The sequence below is a fragment of the Rhinoderma darwinii genome, chromosome 4 (genome assembly GCF_050947455.1).
Source record: "Rhinoderma darwinii isolate aRhiDar2 chromosome 4, aRhiDar2.hap1, whole genome shotgun sequence".
In the NCBI taxonomy this organism is placed as follows: Eukaryota; Metazoa; Chordata; class Amphibia; order Anura; family Rhinodermatidae; genus Rhinoderma; species Rhinoderma darwinii.
In genome coordinates this window covers 147,195,560-147,214,004 of record NC_134690.1, presented here as the reverse complement: position 1 = coordinate 147,214,004, position 18,445 = coordinate 147,195,560, and positions in this window count along the sequence as shown.

Below are 18,445 nucleotides of genomic sequence, written 5' to 3'. Positions count from 1 at the left end.
TGACCTGCAGCGTCAGTAACTCAGGGGTACGAGGGACCCCCACTGATCAGCATGTTATCTCTTATCCTGTAGAGAGGGGATAACATTTAATCTTGGGACAACCCCTTTAAGGCCTGAATATGCAGTGAATAGTTTTCAGATTATATTACTGGCTCGATGATTACATTCATTCCTAGTCTGGTCTGTGCAGTTTCGGTTTACAAATATTACGGCTATGTAGTACAGATCCAACAGACGTGGACAGAAAAAGTGCAGCATGCGTTACTATACTGACTGTAAAGTGCAGCGTGCGTTACTATACTGACTGTAAAGTGCAGCATGCGTTACTATACTGACTGTAAAGTGCAGCATGCGTTACTATACTGACTGTAAAGTGCAGCATGTGTTACTATACTGACTGTAAAGTGCAGCATGTGTTACTATACTGACTGTAAAGTGCAGCATGCGTTACTATACTGACTGTAAAGTGCCGCATGTGTTATTATACTGACTGTAAAGTGCAGCATGCGTTACTATACTGACTGTAAAGTGCAGCGTGCGTTACTATACTGACTGTAAAGTGCAGCATGCGTTACTATACTGACTGTAAAGTGCAGCATGTGTTACTATACTGACTGTAAAGTGCAGCATGTGTTACTATACTGACTGTAAAGTGCAGCGTGCGTTACTATACTGACTGTAAAGTGCAGCATGCGTTACTATACTGACTGTAAAGTGCAGCATGTGTTACTATACTGACTGTAAAGTGCAGCGTGCGTTACTATACTGACTGTAAAGTGCAGCATGTGTTACTATACTGACTGTAAAGTGCAGCGTGCGTTACTATACTGACTGTAAAGTGCAGCATGTGTTACTATACTGACTGTAAAGTGTAGTGTGCGTTACTATACTGACTGTAAAGAGCAGCATGTGTTACTATACTGACTGTAAAGTGCAGCGTGCGTTACTATACTGACTGTAAAGTGCAGCATGCGTTACTATACTGACTGTAAAGTGCAGCGTGCGTTACTATACTGACTGTAAAGAGCAGCATGTGTTACTATACTGACTGTAAAGTGCAGCATGCGTTACTATACTGACTGTAAAGTGCAGCGTGCGTTACTATACTGACTGTAAAGTGCAGCGTGCGTTACTATACTGACTGTAAAGTGCCGCATGTGTTACTATACTGACTATAAAGTGCAGCATGTGTTATTATACTGACTGTAAAGTGCCGCATGTGTTACTATACTGACTGTAAAGTGCCGCATGTGTTACTATACTGACTGTAAAGTGCAGCATGCGTTACTATACTGACTGTAAAGTGCAGCATGCGTTACTATACTGACTGTAAAGTGCCGCGTACGTTACTATACTGACTGTAAAGAGCCATTAAAGGAGCCCTGACACAAGTTTGAACACTGACATTGTTCTTTCATTTTTGTGTTTGAATTTTGGATACACATTACCCTGGTCGTTTTACTAGTATTTATAGCTGGGGCAATATAGGGATATTTACTACACAATTGCCTGTAGCATTATGAGACCTTGCAGTTTCTAACAATGATGTTCAATAAGGGCCTGTTCACATCACCGTTCGATTCCGTTCCGTTCCGTTCCGTAGTCAATGGTGACTGAAACGGAAGCTGTGCTGTCACTTTCACTTTCCGTTGCGGGGTTCACCCGACAGAACCTCGGAACGGAAGCGAACGGTGATGTGAACAGGCCCGAATGTATTTTTTTGTTCACACAGCTTTAATTTTTTTGTTTCGTTTTACAAGTTGTTTCTTACTTACAATTTTTTTTTTTATTTTTTTTTGTGTGGAGGGGGGGGGGGGGCGCCATTTCCATTTTCGCCTCAGGCAGCAGAAAAGCTAGAATCGGCCCTGCGTACACGTCCGTTACGGCTGAAATCACGGAGCTGTTTTCAGGGGAAAACAGCTCCGTAATTTCAGACGTAATGGCAAGTGCAGGCGCTTTTCGCTGCGTCCATTACGGACATAATTGGAGCTGTTTTTCCATTGTGTCAATGGAAAACGGCTCCAATTACGTCTCAAGAAGTGACAGGCACTTCTTTGACGCGGGCGTCTTTTTTACGTGCCGTCTTTTGACAGCGGCGCGTAAAAAAAATGACCGTCGGCACAGAACATCGTAAAGCCCATTCAAATGAATAGACAGATGCTTTGGAGGCGTATTTTCGGACGTAATTCGGGACTAAAAACGCCTGTAAATAGGGTGTCTGAACCCAGCCTTACAGCCAAACCTGGATCAACAGTGATTTCCTAACCTAAGGGTATGTTCACATGCAAACTCAAAAACGTCTGAAAATACGGAGCTGTTTTCAAGGGAAAACAGCTTTTGATTTTCACATGTTTTTAAAGCCACTCGCGATTTTCACCTCTTTTTTCGCTGCGTTCTTTACGGCCGTTTCCGGAGCTTTTTTCAATAAAGTCTTTGAAAAACGGCTGCAAAAACGTCCCAAGAAGTGACCTGCACTTCTTTTTTGCGGCCGTTTTTTCTCGCGGCCATTTTGAAAAATGGCCGCGTAAAAAAACGGCCCGTCGGAACAGATCGCCGTTTTTCCCATTGAAAGCAATGGGCAGATATTTGGAGGCGTTCTTCTTCCGATTTTTCGGCCGTTTTTTGGGCGTTTACGGCCCGAAAAACGGCCGAAAATAGGCCGTGTGTACATACCGTAACACTTTTGATAAAATATGTGTATGCAACCTTGCTAAGGTTTGGCAGTACTATTCTATTCACTTCTTTCAAGTACAACTAAAGAAACAACTAAAGAAACAAAAAGGTTCAAGTGTTAATTACATTCCTAAAACTGACACACAGCGACCAACTGTTCGACATCAACTGTCAGACTCTAAGGCTGAGTTCACACGACCTATTTTCAGACGTAAACGAGGCGTATTATGCCTCGTTTTACATCTGAAAATAGGGCTACAATACGTCGGCAAACATCTGCCCATTCATTTGGATGGGTTTGCCGACGTACTGTGCAGATGACCTGTCATTTACGCGTCGTCGTTTGACAGCTGTCAAACGACGACGCGTAAAAATACAGCCTCGTCAAAAGAAGTGCAGGGCACTTCTTTCAGACGTAATTTGAGCCGTTCTTCATTGAACTCAATGAAGAGCAGCTCAAAATTTACGGCTGTCAGAGAAGCCTCGCAAAATGCGAGGAGGAGCAATTACGTCTGAAACGAGGCAGCTGTTTTCTCCTGAAAACAGTCTGTCTTTTCAGACGTAAATGCCTGCTATCGTGTGCACATACCCTAAGGGTATGTTCACACGGCCAAATTTCAGACGTATACGAGGCGTATTATGCCTCGTTTTACGTCTGAAAATAGGGCTACAATACGTCGGCAAACATCTGCCCATTCATTTGAATGGGTTTGCCGACGTACTGTGCAGATGACCTGTTATTTACGAGTCGTCGTTTGACAGCTGTCAAACGACGACCCGTAAATTTACTGCCTCGGCAAAGAAGTGCAGGGCACTTCTTTGCCACGTAATTTGAGCCGTTCTTCATTGAAATCAATGAAGCACGGCTCAAGGTTTACGAGCGTCTCAGACGCCTCGTAAATTACGAGGAGGAGCTTTTACGTGTGAAACGAGGCAGCTGTTAACAGTCTGTCTTTTCACACGTAACTGCCTCTCAGCGTGTGAACATACCCTTACAACACAAACATCCTCAAAACAGATTTCCAACAAATACAAATAGATATTAAAAAGCATTTCTGTCAAAACGTACATGCAAATAAACTAAGATATATGTGTCAGGCTGGGTTCACACGACCTATTTTCAGACGTAAACGAGGCGTTTTTTGCCTCGTTTTACGTCTGAAAATACGTCTCAAATACGTTGTCAAACATCTGCCCATTACTTTCTATGGGTATAACGCTGTATTGTTCCCACGACGCGTAATTTTACGCGTCGTACGGCAATTACGACGCGTAAAATTACGCCTCGTAAAAAGAAGTGCAGGACACTTCTTTGGACGTTTTTGGAGCTGTTTTCTCATAGACTCCAATGAAAACAGCTCCAAAAACGGACGTAAAAAACGCCGCGAAAACGCAGCGAAAAATGCAGCGAAAAACGCGAGTTGCTCAAAAAACTTCTGAAAAGCAGGGGCTGTTTTCCCTTGAAAACAGCTCTGGATTTTCAGACGTTTTTGGTCACTACGTGTGCACATACCCTAAGCGTGAATGTTTAGCATTCGGATTCATCTGATGGCTTGTTTAAACATAGCATTTAAGAACTTTTCTTATAGTAATAAAAATAACACATTGCTTAAATTAAAGATAAGAAGCTTCCCATAAAACAGACATTAAATGACACTTCAATTTGGAAACCCTTCAATTGGCATAGTTTTCTTTTAATGAAAATCACTACCCTTGCGAATTGGTATGTTTTTCTATTGCCTGTTATTTTCCAAAAATAAACAGAGCTTGAAATGGGCAATAAAATGTCAGCTGAAAAATAGACATTTCTAAGCAGCAGACAAGAGTGCTTTCCATCCTGTCAAATGAATGAATAAATACAGGACAGGATAATTTATAAGGAGTATTGTAAACCAAATGCAAAAGCCATGTTCCACCTTCACAGTCGCACTGCTAAACACAGCAGGTTTACAATCAGCAGCACATTAACTTGCTTTATAGAAATACCCACGCAAAGTTATGCTCCATTTTCAATTTCAGTAAGGTTGTACTGACAGCAATCCATAAGGAGAAGAACTGAGAGTGGTCCGGGCCTCCTGGCTATAAGTGTCATGGACTCCTTACTATCTGTTTTAGTCACGATACAGTTACTTTCATTTGATTTAATTCGGTAACACTGTTAGCAGGGCCAGCTCTAGGTTTATGTGGGCCCTTGGGCCGACACAGACTTGGTAGGCCCCTCTGCGGGGGAACTCACGGCGGCAGTGAAATGGCAGAAAACGTCACTTTTTGCCCCCATATAGACGTTAGGCCCTGTTTATCCTCCTATATAGAACTTAGGCCCCCAGTTTGTACCCCCATAAATTTAATGCCCTCTATAGATAGTGCCGCACTGTCCCCCTCCCAGGTAGTGCCACACAGCCCCCTCCATGGTAGTGCCACACAGCTCCCCCTTCCTAGTAGTGCCACACAGCCCCCCTCCCCAGTAGTGCAACACAGCCTCCCCCTCCCAGGTAGTGTCACACAGCCCACCCTCCCGGGTAGTGTCACACAGCCCCCTCCTCCCAGTTAGTGCCACATAGCCCCCCCCTCCCAGGTAGTACCATACAGCCCCTCTTCTTGATAGTGCCACACAGCTCCCCTCCCCGGTAGTGCCGCACAGCTCCCCTCCCTGTAGGTAGCGCCTTTGGAGCTCCCTCTAGGAGTGGAATCCGCAGCCAGAGCATTTCCGAAGCTTTGGCTGGGGATTCCGCTTCAGGAGAAGCCCCTGACATCACTGTTCATATATGGACATTGTTGTCATGGGCAAACCCAGAGCCATAGTCCCGGGCAGAGCACTACTAGCACTCTGCCTGGGACTCCTGCTCTGCTCCTGACATCACTGTCCATATATGGGCTACTAAAGGCTCTGATCCAGTATTCTGTCTCTGGGGAAGCCCTTAGCATCACTGTCCACATATGGATAGTGATGTCAGGGGCAACCCCAGAGCCAAAGTCATGGGCAGAGCACTACTAGCACTCTGCCTGGGACACTGCTCTGCACCTGACATCACTGTCCATACATGGACGGTGATGTCAGGGGCTTCCCAAGAGACAGAGTCCCAGAGCAGAGCCACTTCTTGCTCTCTGCCTTGGACTCCTTCTCACCTCCTGACATCACTGTCCATATATGGACAGTGATGTCAGGGGCTTCCCCAGGATGCAGATACTATTGAATGTGGCATCGCTACCGCTGTAGCAGCCATAGCGGCTGCTAGTGGGGCCACTGGGCATGGGGGTGCCATGATGGTGAGCGGCATGAACCCCCTCATGCTGCGGCCCTATGGCAGCCACTATGGCTGCTACTGTGGTAGTTACGTTGCCTCCTAGACAGGTGCTCCCTCTAGAAGCAGAATCCCTGGCAAGACCCTGGCCGAGGATTCCACTCCTGGAGAAGCCATGACAGCAGCGTCACCACCTGGCGGCCAAGTGGGCCCCCCCCCCCAAGGTTAGTGTATCCTGGCACTTGCCCGGGTTCGCCGGGTGCTGACGCCAGCCCTGACTGTTAGTTTCATATTCAGTATTCCTTCTATTATATTTTTGCTTGTATATAACCTAAATCTGCCATATTAAAGAGACATACAAGCCCTTAGGTTCTCAAACTTGTAAGTGGGAATCCAATTCCCTTAAATGTAGGCGGTGGGACGGATTCTTCCTCACAAGTTTACAGTTGTATAGAAGTGGTAATATTATGAAAAGTTTAATTTTAAATGAAGGTCAAATTCATTCAGACCAAACAACCCGAACACAAACTGCTGTGATATACCCTGAGGCAACTACAATCAGCATGTACTGTAATTGAAGGTGGGTCGTGGCACATTCAACATATAGGAGGTTAGAATTTCTGGCATCCGGTATGGAGAGGGAGCTGGTTATAATCCCAAATTATAACCCCTAACATTGGTATGTAAGTGGGGTTTAGTTATTATTATTATTTATTATTTGTTAATTATCATTTATTTTTACTTTTCTTTTTAAGTGTCATTAAAGAATAGCTGTACTTTTGCTAGATGTTCTATGTGAGCCCATATTGAGCCTATGGAGGAGCGCCGATGACAGCCGAAGGTACAGAGTGCTCAGCAGTGCAGTTACTTTTTAATGCCATGGCGTTGTACATAGGAAATACAGAAGGGTTTAAATATATAACATGAGACAATAAAAACAACAAGTATAATAAACATGAGCTTACTGAGTGACAGACTGGTACAGAAGGAATAAATGTCCTGCCTGCAAGGGCTTACAATCTACAAGGGAAGAGGGAGGGGGGCAGTAGATGTAGATAGAAGCTACTTATATAGCAGTGTAGTGGTAGCAGGTTTATTGTAGGTTGTAAATAGAGATGGGTTTTCTGCTTGCTTTTGAAGGTTTTTGATGGGAGAGAGTCTGATGTGTTGGGATAGCGAGTTACGGAGTATTGGGAATAGTATCCTCCATGGTGTCTAAATGGAAGGGGACAGAAGGTGTCATTGGAAAGGGTATTGTAGGTTATATTCTGTGGCATCCACTAGAATTTGATAGGTTATTTATCCTGGTGTACAGTGGGGACAGACAGCAAGCTGGTTGTTGCCTAGGGACAGGGAAGTACTGTAGGTAGGTTACCTGATCTACAAAGCGGAAGGAATAAGATAGATTGTATTCTGTCTAGTATGTAACTTACACGAGGATAGGGAATGGGGTGTGAACAGGTGGATTAGCTTGAGTGTAGTCTGGATATAGGTGTCCAGAAAGAAAGCGGTATGTTAAAATTGCTGGAGACAAGTAATTTGTCACAATGCATTACTCAGATGGGAGGAACTCAATGTGTCACTGCATGGTGATGTCATTTAGAGTGCACAGGATACAACTCTCGTAGGTTTTATACTTTGCCTGTGCCCGTCCCTTGTTAAATTACATGCTCTGGTAAGAAGTTAGCACAACATATACAAGAAACAAACTTTTTACATATTTCTACAAGTTTAACAGCACTCTTAATGTTTATTTGCTACTTTATCATAGTGGAAAAAATGAAACATAAAATTTGGCATGTGCAAAAGTTTGGGCAACTTTTAGTTGATTCAATAAGCCATGTTTAGTCTTTAAAACGTTTTTCTGCTGGGTTTTTGTGCAGTGGAAAATCCGCAGCATCCAGATGTTATATGAATGTGAATAAGATTTATTTAAAAAATGTATGCATTTGCATCTGTTTATTTATTAAAAACATCAATTATTGCAAAACCATGGTAACTGCAGTAAAAACATAATTCCAGGGTTGTAACTCTGTAGCAAAGTTAGTGATGGGTCCCCATCACCTAGTTGACTGTAAACTGAGCTGCAGTATTGCAAACGGAGGTTACTTGAATAGTCAAAAAGTGGTGTATAGTAGTGTCACATAGCAAATATTCTGCACAAAGGAGAACCCACATATGAGGACTAAATAGCAGGAACCTACCAATTTGCTATTCACTACAATGTTCTTGCACCTGTGTGGACCTCCTTAGCCTCAGGGCCCCATAGCGGCTGCTGTCAGAGCTACCGCTATAGTTACGCACATGCGTCATTGTTTACTACTATAGGATAAAAAATAAACGTATTGAACGTTTGCCTGCTATGAGAGTAATGGTTTGGTTTACTGGCGATCTGTTTACAAAAGCCAACGTCTCAAGCGCACATAGATAAGCCAGAGGAATTGTGGATTTCACTGCTGTTGTCGAATGAAACAAAGATTGTATTCTTTTGTCTTCTAGTACCAATGGTATGTTTAACAAAAAATATTGCCAAATGTTCAGCATGGGCATGGTTCCGTGATGCTCCGGGATTTTGTGGCAATCGGTGGCACTGGAAATATTATGTGGATGGAGGAAATAATGGATACTACTAAATATCTTCAAATCATGGATATTATTGTCCAACAGCCAGTGAAGCAATTGAAGATCAAAAGGGTGATCCGGAACGTACTGCAAAATCAATCCTGAACTACTTCAAGATATAAAAGATTAAGATTTTTCAATGGAATTTACAGTCTACAGACTTGATAATAATTTAAAAAATCCATGCATCTCACACATGCTGTGCATGTTAGATCTCCTAACTAAAAGAGTTTTGAAAGGAAAAGTAGGGAAAAAATTACAAAGTGAGATGGCAAAGACTTTTAGCTGGGTACAAGTTACAAGGAGACTGAGATTTTTTGCTAAATGGGATGTTTCTTTTTTTATTACTGATATAATGCCGAAGTATTTGCATTTATTGGGCTTCATTTATCATAACTGTCTAAGGCCGGGTCCACACGTAGCAGAAATACTGCGCATTTTCCGTGCAAATTTATGCACGGAAAATCTGCAGCATATTATAGTACCAGCCATGTAGATGATACTTGAATAAATCTCATCCACATGCTGTAAAGTTTTTCAATGCAGAGGTTCAAATCTGCCATGAAATTCACAGCAAATCCGTTCACCTCATATTTGCAGGGGACCCGGCCTGATAGAAACACAACTAGACCTTAGCTTTCATTTATTAAACTGCTCTGGAAAAATGAAAGCTGCACTATGATTGGTTAGACAGTTTTGATAAATGAGGCCTCGTACCTTGCCCCATCCGATCTGAGTACCCCCTTCCCTATCCCCACTACGCCATTTAACACATAAAAATAAATATTTATACTTATCTCACCACTCCTCTTCTCTTCTCCCCACTGGGTCCCATCTGACTCCCTCTTCATGCAGCGGCTCATTCAAGAGGGGGCTGGAAGGGATCCGGTGGGGAGAAGGGAAGTGGAGCAGTGAGGTGAGTATGTATTTTCTTTTATTTTATATGATTTGAATGATATATGAGACACAGTCGTTACGACACATTTGTGGACAGCAAAAAAGATGCAACACAATTATTAAGAGGCATTCGCCTCTTAATAAATGTGTCACATGTTACTTCAGCAAATTACTTATTAAGACTGGCGCATTAAACGCCAGTCTTAATAAATTATGTTTATAAAAAGTTGACTTTTTTCACAGTCATAAATTCATCATATAAACAGAAATGGTGCCTTACAATTTCTTCATTTTGCATATTTGAGTTTGAATTCTTTTCACAAGAAGTGTCTTTAAAGAGGCTCTGTCACCAGATTTTGCAACCCCTATCTGCTATTGCAGCAGATCGGCGCTGCAATGTAGATTACAGTAACGTTTTTATTTTTAAAAAACGAGCATTTTTGGCCAAGTTATGACCATTTTTGTATTTATGCAAATGAGGCTTGCAAAAGTACAACTGGGCGTGTTGAAAAGTAAAAGTACAACTGGGCGTGTATTATGTGCGTACATCGGGGCGTTTTTACTACTTTTACTAGCTGTGCTTTCTGACGGGAAGTATCATCCACTTCTCTTCAGAACGCCCAGCTTCTGGCAGTGCAGACACAGCCATGTTCTCGAGAGATCACGCTGTGACGTCACTTCCCCAGGTCCTGCATCGTGTCAGATGAGCGAGGACACATCGGCACCAGAGGCTACAGATGATTCTGCAGCAGCATCGGCGTTTGCAGGTAAATCGATGTAGCTACTTACCTGCAAACGCTGATGCTGCTGCAGAATCAACTGTAGCCTCTGGTCCCGATGTGGCCGACACGATGCAGGACCTGTGAGTGACGTCACAGATCTGCACTGCCAGAAGCTGGGCGTTCTGAAGAGAAGTGGATGATACTTCTCATCAGAACGCCCAGCTAGTAAAAGTAGTAAACACGCCCCGATGTACGCACATAATACACGCCCAGTTGTACTTTTACTTTTCAACACACCCAGTTGTACTTTTGCAAGCCTCATTTGCATAAATACAAAAATGGTCATAACTTGGCCAAAAATGCTCGTTTTTTAAAAATAAAAACGTTACTGTAATCTACATTGCAGCGCCTATCTGCTGCAATAGCAGATAGGGGTTGCAAAATCTGGTGACAGAGCCTCTTTAAGTTCTATGGTATATTATTTTCCTTTTCGGTGAATGCTAGGTGATTCCCAATTTGATCACTGATTGCGATCTTTTAGGGATATTATTAGTGATTACCAATTTGACAGCGATTATAATTCTCAGACCGGTTATCAACCAACTTTTCCTTATGACTGAAAACACAGAAATGGGGATACAGCCCCCCAATCATATCACGAGCATTCGTGAAGGCTGGAAGAAAAACTCTGTGAAAGCTGTAATACTAGCTATATTTGTTGTCAACAAGCTTTTCCAGAAACACATATACTACTAAATGTCTGAATAGAATATTATCATCTTCACACTACATGGTAACTCAAAAAGTTATAGGACATGTTCACATATTGCGTATTTTTTTCCCCAAATTGTATCCTAGAACAATTAATTAAATATAAAAGCTCATATTATATAGTAGATTTTACTGCGGATCTCATCTTCAATAGGATGTGTGAAAACCCGGACAAAATCTAGAACAAATCCATGACAGCATGGATATATCTGGAGCATGGCCTCAAATCCATGTGAATGCTTTCTGCAGTATATCAATGAGGTTTTGTAAAACACCATTCACAGAACACGTGCATATTCCTTTTTAATTGCATAGTAACCTTTGCTCATTGTACACACAAGCAAAATCATCAACATGGACTGAAAGGTTATTTTTAATGAACCCAAAACAGATATAAACCCTAGCAGCAAGTATCAGATTTGAATGGGGTTGTCTTCTATTGGACCTCATTGGCACTGTTGGCATGTGGGCCCACCAGAGGATCTTCTGGTTCTTGGGTTGTCCTCTCTACCTAGCTGGCTCTTCTCTTGCAGATTCTTCGCCAGCCTGCAGATACAAGGTGTAAACTGACACATAGGATGAAAGTAAAAAGTAGATGTTGCGTCCATATCAATAATCTATAATAATCTTGAAGAAGACTCACATAGCTGATAAATAGCATCCCTGTATAAGAAAAGTCATGCTTTCACTTGGATACTGGTAACCTTGGCCTTCTTTTTCCTCGTTCCTAATCTGTAAACATATTGATTGCTTTTTGTTCTAAATTCATTAGATTGACAGTGTCTTACTACACTAATGCACAACTAATGAAGAAAAAACAGACTATAAAAATGTGTCCCTATGGATTGACTACGCAGTGACATAAGCAGTGGTTCATTGATTAATTGGTTCATTTTTGTTATTAATGGAACATACGGCGCTCCTTGTCTTCCAGTATTAACCTGCGCTTGGTGACAAGCTGTGATATGCTTGTGAAAACTAGAAGTACAAGGATAGAAACCAAGGTAACACAACGAGCTCCGAAGAGTTACTATTGCCAAATGCTTACTTACAGTACTGCTCAGTAGGTTACATTATTTTCTCCACTGAACTGTACATTGCTTTAAACACTTTTTTGTATTTAACAATTTCTTGCCTTTTCTTTATATAGCGTGTCTGTCTGCCCTACTGAACCGTAGAAATGACCCTGTATAACTACATCCCATATATATGGTATAAAATACAATTCTTACAAAGGCGATGATGTGATACAGAAGACTTCCATTTATGTGTTGCTCTAAATATAGCACTTCACATGTATCAGACAAAATGTAAATTCAAGATATTGTAAATATCTAGGAAAAAGGTTTTTTTTTTTTTTGTTTTTTTTAAGGGTAGATGTTTTTCAATTTTACACACTGCGATTTTGTGCTAGCAGAAATATTCACAGGATAAAGGGACAAAGCTGCAAGCAATTTCTTTAGTTCAGGGAGGCACAATATGATACATTTATATATTGCAATTTTATTACACCACAGATTAATTATCATAGACTGACTAAATGGTTAAGAACATAAGATGGGTGTTTGCACCTTTGTAAGTACTAAGAAGGATTTTGTTCTCATATTCGACCATACCAGTGAGGCCCCCTTTACATATGTCCATCGATCTGGTTTTGACCTGGAAACTGATGCCAGAACTGATCCCATGGATCAATTTCCTGTGGGAGCAGTTTTGGTATCTGATGCATGCAAATTGTTCTGTCTGTCTATGTCAGCATATACCCAGAGCTAGCCCTGTCACTGGGATGAAACGCATAGGTGATGAGATGATGTGATGATGTGATGAGGTAAAATTCTGAAACTGGAGTGTCTGCTTCTCCATGTGCAGCTAAATTGAGGATACAGGCAAATACCAAGGGCAAACACATTGCCTGGATGTTCCATTTGTATTAATACATAGGGGATAATATATCAACATTTCCACGCCGGTTTTCTGGTGTAGAAAAGTCGCAAAAGAGTAAAAAATGGCAATTTGCGACTCTTGCCCATTTTACGCCACCCTCGCCACTTTTGTGGGGAAGAGGCATGGCCTCAGCAAAAGAAGTCATGGCCACCGAGGCCCAACAAATTTATTATAATTTACGCCATAACCTGCTGGTCGATGCTGGGCCCCTACCTTGCCCTCATCTAAGACCTGTCCGCCCATTGGAAAGAAGTATACTCACTTCTCCACTCCTCTTCTCCCCTCTGGCACGCTCATCATTCCAGTGCTGCTCATACAAAGTAATGATGCCAGGCAGCATGAGGACTTTGTATGTGATGCAGCACTGATGACGTTGAAGTGCTGTGTTGCATATAAGGTTCTGGAGCTGCTTGGCATCAGGACCTTGTACGAGCAGCGCTAGAAGGATGAGGGAGGCTCAGGGGATCCAGAGAGTACCTTGAGGATAGAAGAGGAGTGGTGAGGTAAGTATGTTTTTTTATTTTTTTATTTTATGTACGAAGTGCTGAGGAATGGATGGCGCACAGCCTGGCCGAAAGATGCAACACATTTTTTAGGAGTCTGTAGTAGTTTACTCAAATTTTTCTCTCTGTTAAGACTGGCGTATGAAACTCCTGTCTTAAGAAATTTTCTTCACATTCTCGCTGTCTAATCTAACATGGAATATCAGAAATATCTTGCGGCTTATGCATATGGCATTACCTTGGATGCCTATCAGCTAAGTACAAAGTTATTCTGATGAACTGCTATTTTGCCTGGAGTGGTTACAGATTGAGCTTAATGGGATTTAATTTTATAAGTACCTAATAGATTGTGTCATGGAATCACCATGTAATGCCGGGGTAGGGAGACAGACAGGTGAGCCCTAATCTACCCGTCACTCAGTTCCTGCCTACTTGCAACGGCCCGTCCTAGGCGACGGCGTACAACTGGGCGATGGTCCCTACGCTCAATAAGTGCACGACAGACGAACAGACAAGGGTACACAGAAGCTAGGGAAATGGGGCAGTTGCCCACGGCAGCACCGTGAGCAACGAGAGTAGTGAACGAGCCGAGTCAAACCAGGAGTGTACGTGGTACCAAACGCAGAGCAGGAGAGTAGTGAACGAGCCGAGTCAAACCAGGAGTGTATGAGGTACCAAACGCAGAGCAGGAGAATAGTCAGTAAGCCAGGGTCAAAATGAAGCAGAGGACAAATAGTTCAAGCAGCAGCAGCAGTGCCAGGAAACAGGCAGAATCACAGGCACTGGAGGAGCGGGAAGTGAAGGTATAAATAGACAGAGGGCAGGAGCTAGCTCCGTCTGGCCAGGCTGTGATAGGCTCTCCCACTCCTAAGCCTCCCAGCCTGACTGGTAGAAGATGGAGTCACTCTCTCAGACTTAGGAGCAGGTGCAGACTGATTACCCACGGGCGTCGACACAGAAGCTGTGTCTGGCAGATCCTTTACAGTACCCCCCTTTTTAAGAGGGGCCACTGGACCCTTTCTCGGTGGACCTGGCTTATTGGGGAAGCGAAGATGGAACCTCCTGAGCAATACCCCAGCGTGAACATCCCGGGCGGGTACCCAAGTCCACTCCTCAGGCCCGTATCCTCTCCAATGGACCAGGTACTGGAGGGAGCCTTGGAGCATACTGCTGTCCACAATCTTGGCCACCTCGAATTCTACCCCTTCAGGGGTGAGAACAGGGACCGGAGGTTTCCTCGAGGGAGCCAAGGACGGGGAGCAGCGTTTAAGGAGGGAGGCATGAAACACGTCGTGTACTCGAAAAGACGGGGGTAACTCCAGTCGGAAGGAGACAGGGTTTAGGACTTCAATGAGGGCCGTACAAGGTCATTGAAGTCCTTAACCCTGTCTCCTTCTGACTGGAGTTACCCCCGTCTTTTCGAGTACACAACGTGTTTCATGCCTCCCTCCTTAAACGCTGCTCCCCGTATATATCGGGGAGCAAATTTTTTGGACAGGACTTTAAGGCGCAAATTTTTAGAAGATAGCCACACCAGATCCCTGACCACAAACAAGGGGTTAGCAGAACGTCTTCTATCAGTTTGAGTCTTTTGTATGCTCTAGGACGCCTCTAGGCTCTTCTGAACCTGGGCCCAGACTGTGCACAGTTCCCGATGAACGACATCTACCTCGGGATTGTTGGAACTACCAGGTGAAATGGAGGCGAACTGTGGATTAAACCCAAAATTACAGAAAAAGGGGGAGACCCCTGACGAGTTACTGACCTGGTTATTAAGGGAAAATTCGGCGAGGTAAATGAAGGAGACCCAATCATATTGACAGTCAGAGATAAAACACCTTAAATATTGTTTTAGAGACTGATTAGTCATCTCGGTTTGGCCATTAGTTTCAGGATATAAGGCCGAGGAGAAGGACAGATCAATTTCCAACTTTTTACAGAAGGCTCTCCAAAACAATGAAACAAATTGTACCGCTCTGTCGGAAACAATATTGACAGGAACCCCATGGAGACGCAGGATGTGTTTGACAAACAAGGTAGCTAACGTCTTAGCATTAGGTAGATTCTTGAGGGGCACAAAGTGGCACATCTTACTGAAACGGTCTACTACAACCCACACCACCGACTTGCCTTGAGATGGAGGCAAATCGGTGATAAAATCCATGGAGATATGGGTCCAAGGTCTCTGGGGAATGGGCAAAGAACATAGTAAGCCCGCTGGTCGGGACCTGGGAGTCTTGGACCTAGCACAAATTTCACAAGTGGCAACGTAGGCCTTAATGTCTTTAAGCAACCCAGGCGACCAATAGTTTCTGGCAATGAGATGCTTGGTACCCAGGATGCCTGGATGGCCAGATAGTGCAGAGTCATGATTTTCCCTGAGTACCCTTAACCGGATTTGCAGGGGAACAAACAGCTTGTTCTCAGGTAGGTTCCCGGGAGCTGAACCTTGATCAGCCGCAATTTCGGAGACTAAGTCAGAATCAATAGAGGAAATGATTATACCTGGAGGCAAAACACAAGCAGGATCTTCATACAAAGGAGGGCTGGCCATGAAGCTACGCGACAGTGCATCAGCCTTAATATTTTTAGACCCAGCCCTATAGGTGACCAAAAAGTTGAATCTGGTAAAAAATAACGCCCATCGAGCTTGTCTCAGGTTTAGCCTCCGGGCAGATTCTAGGAAAAACAGATTCTTGTGGTCGGTAAGGACCGTTACCTGGTGCCTAGCCCCCTCCAGGAAGTGGCACCACTCTTCAAATGCCCATTTAATGGCTAAGAGTTCACGGTTGCCAATATCATAGTTACTCTCAGTGGGTGAGAAATTCCTGGAGAAGTAGGCACAGGGACGGAGATGGGTGAGGGACCTGGTACCCTGGGACAAGACACCACCCACTCCCACCTCGGAGGCGTCAACCTCCACGATGAATGGCTCCATTTGGTTAGGCTGAATCAGCACTGGGGCCGAGATAAAGCACTTCTTAAGGACCTCAAAAGCCTGGACCGCCTCTGGAGGCCAGTGGAGGAGATCAGCACCTTTGCGAGTAAGATCCGTAAGAGGCTTAGCGATGACCGAGAAGTTAGCAATAAATCTCCTGTAATAATTAGCAAACCCCAGGAAGCACTGTAACGCCTTCAGGGAGGCAGGTTGGACCCATTCAGCCACAGCCTAAACCTTGGCAGGGTCCATGCGGAATTTATGAGGAGTGAGGATTTGACCCAAAAATGGTATCTCCTGCACCCCAAACACACATTTTTCAGTTTTAGCAAACAGTTTGTTTTCCCGAAGGGCCTGGAGCACCTTCCTGACATGCTCAATGTGGGAGGACCAGTCCTTGGAAAACAGAAGTATGTCATCAAGGTACACTACAAGAAATACCCCCAGGTAGTCTCTTAAAATCTAATTTATAAAATTCTGGAAGACCGTGGGAGCATTACACAACCCAAATGGCATGACGAGGTATTCGAAATGACCTTCGGGCGTGTTAAACGCAGTCTTCCACTCATCCCCCTCTTTGATGCAGATAAGGTTATAAGCCCCCCGTAAATCAAACTTAGAGAACCATTGGGCCCCCTGAACCTGATTGAAGAGATCAGGAATCAAAGGAAGGGGATACTGGTTCCTTACAGTGACCTTATTCAAGTTTCGGTAGTCAATGCACAGCCTAAGACCACCATCCTTCTTCCCTATGAAGAAGAAGCCAGCACCTACCGGAGAAGTAGAGGGGCAAATGTAACCCTTGGCCAGACATTCCTGGATATACTCTCTCATGGCCTCACGTTCGGGACAAGAGAGATTAAATATCCTACGCTTAGGGAGCTTAGCTCCTGGTACCAAATCGATTGCGCAATCGTATTCTCTATGAGGAGGTAACACTTCGGAGGCCTTTTTAGACAAAACATCAGCGAAGTCCTGAATAAACTCAGGTAGAGTGTTCACCTCCTCAGGGAGAGAAATTAAACTAACAGAAAAACATGACGTCATGCATTCATTACCCCATTTGGTAAGATCCCCAGTATTCCAGTTAAACGTGGGATTATGCATCTGCAACCAGGGAAGGCCTAAAACCAAATCGGACGATAATCCCTGCATCACCAGTACAGAGCACTGCTCCAAATGCATGGAGCCAACAAGGAGTTCAAAAACAGGGGTATGCTGCGTAAAATAACCATTAGCAAGAGGAGTGGAGTCGATACCCACTACCAGGACAGGTTTAGGCAAGTCAATCAATGGCATAGCTAGAGACATAGCAAATTCCACAGACATAATATTAGCAGAAGACCCTGAATCCACGAAGGCACTGCCGGTAGCAGACCTACCACCAAAAGAGACCTGAAAGGGAAGCAAGATTTTATTAGGTTTCATATTTACGGGAAATACCTGTGCTGCCCAAGTGACCTCCCCGATGATCAGTTAGACGCGGAAGTTTTCCGGCTGCTTATTCTTATGCCTAGGACAATTGTTCACTTGATGCTTGTCATCCCCACAGTAGAAGCAGAGACCATTCTTCCTGCGGAACTCTCTACGTTGTTGGGGAGACACGGAGGCCTCGAGTTGCATAGGTACATCCGAGTCTTCTGTGGAAGAACGAAGCAACGGAACCTCTGGAGCCATCATGGGGGAGTCAGAGGAGAAGGCACAAAAACGTTCAAGTCGTCGTTACCTGAGACGTCGGTCAAGACGTACCGCTAAAGCCATAACCTGATCTAGGGAGTCAGAAGAGGGATAGCTAACTAACAGGTCTTTCAGGGCGTTCGACAGACCCAATCTAAACTGGCACCTTAAGGCAGGGTCATTCCACCGAGAAGCTACACACCACTTCCTAAAGTCAGAACAGTACTCCTCAACAGGTCTCTTACCCTGACGTAAGGTTACCAGCTGACTCACGGCAAAGGCAGTCTTATCAGTCTCGTCATATATGAGCCCGAGAGCAGAAAAAAAAGATCAACAGAGGAAAGTTCAGGGGCGTCAGGAGCCAAGGAGAAGGCCCATTCTTGGGGCCCGTCCTGGAGCCGGGACATAATTATACCCACTCGCTGGCTCTCAGAACCTGAGGAGTGGGGCTTTAAG